This window comes from Populus alba, chromosome 8 (genome assembly GCF_005239225.2).
Source record: "Populus alba chromosome 8, ASM523922v2, whole genome shotgun sequence".
In the NCBI taxonomy this organism is placed as follows: Eukaryota; Viridiplantae; Streptophyta; class Magnoliopsida; order Malpighiales; family Salicaceae; genus Populus; species Populus alba.
The window spans coordinates 5,029,364-5,030,865 of record NC_133291.1 but is presented as its reverse complement, the minus strand read 5'-3'; the positions used below and the strand labels follow the sequence as shown (position 1 = coordinate 5,030,865).

The 1,502-nt window shown below is 32.6% G+C and overlaps 1 non-coding gene across 1 annotated transcript; it reads left to right on the top strand.

Annotated features, from left to right (window-relative positions):
• The first annotated feature begins 673 nt into the window (after positions 1 to 673).
• TRNAH-GUG (transfer RNA histidin (anticodon GUG)) lies at positions 674 to 745 on the top strand. Its single transcript has one exon. It is a non-coding gene; the product is annotated as a tRNA-His (tRNA).
• Positions 746 to 1,502: the final 757 nt, after the last annotated feature.

Here is a 1,502-nt window from a genome sequence, read left to right as displayed (position 1 = left end):
GGTCTGTGGGTATGTTGTGTTTTAGTATTCAAAGCTTAGGGAAGGGAGCTGGAAGAGCCATGAGTGCAGAATGTGACAGTTACGGTGGATAATTCTTGTCAATACTCCGGGAAATTGGGTTGGACAAGTCCAAACGCCATAGAGCCTAGGAAAATGGGTTAGACAAGTCCGAATCATTAGTTGATCCAAATATCGAGTGGACTATATATCCATCTCCGGTGAGTAACCCACATAAATATTCATTAGCAGCATGCTCATTGATAATTAATTTCTTCGATTTGTACAATAAAACATGCTTCGACATAATAGCTTTGTTACATTGTCAATTATTTGATTTACATACTATCTGGATTCGCAACATCTTGATCAGTTTTGTTGAAATGTTGAGAATATGTTTTTGTTTTTTTTCCTTATATATTCAGCCTGCGGGCCGGTTCAATTGATGGAGATGTTGAGAGAAGAAGATCACTTTGCTTGTTTTTGACAAAGCACTATGAACTGGATTGGTTATAGATTTTTTCATCAAATATCACATTGGGAGATATGATTCACCGACTGCATCTCACAACGTTAGTTTATGTTTCCTCAGACTATCAGATGACGTTACGAGAAGATTTAGGGTTAAACAAAAGATATAGAATTAATTCATTGTTTAGGTGTTCTTGAGCATCTCGTGGCTGTAGTTTAGTGGTAAGAATTCCACGTTGTGGCCGTGGAGACCTGGGCTCGAATCCCAGCAGCCACATTCGGCTCAATATCGAGCTTTTCAAGGCTGTTGTTAATTTGGACCGTGTGAATTAATTTTTATATAATTAGTGGAGTAACGAAAATTAATTTTTTCAAAAGAAAGAAAATTAAATAGAATAGATAAAAAAATTTAAGTGGATGAAATTAAAAAATACATTTTATAATTTATTTTATATAAAATAGATAATAATCAAAATAATAAACATTCTATATAAAAATGTTAAAAGATAATAAAATTTAAAAAAATTATAATTTTCACGTAAGCGGTAATTACTTCTGATATGGTCATTTCCCTCAATGCTCGATCGAAAGTCTAAAACCCCTCGACGAACGTCATGGGATGGCCTTAATTGCTTGCTTAATTGGCAATCATTCACGCCTTCATGATGTGCCTTTTTCAGTTAATAACGGTCCGTCTCTGTTCGCGCTATAAAAAATGACCCTTCGTCTTTTACAGCAATACTCCATTATACTTTGGTTGCTGAAACAAACTAGACCCTTTTCAGCAAAATGCCAATTGAATATGGCTATTAATTAATTAGCAGACTCCTCCAAATTAATTTCATCCATGCTTTTTAATTCTTTTATATATATATATATATATATATATAGATACGTCTATTAAGTTTCTGAATACCAATACACCAAAAATTATAAAAAAAAAAATATATTTGAGAGTTTCTGATACCTCATTAGACAAATCTAGAGTTGGTTAGGAATTTATTATCTAAAAATCTGATTTTTTTTTATATTAA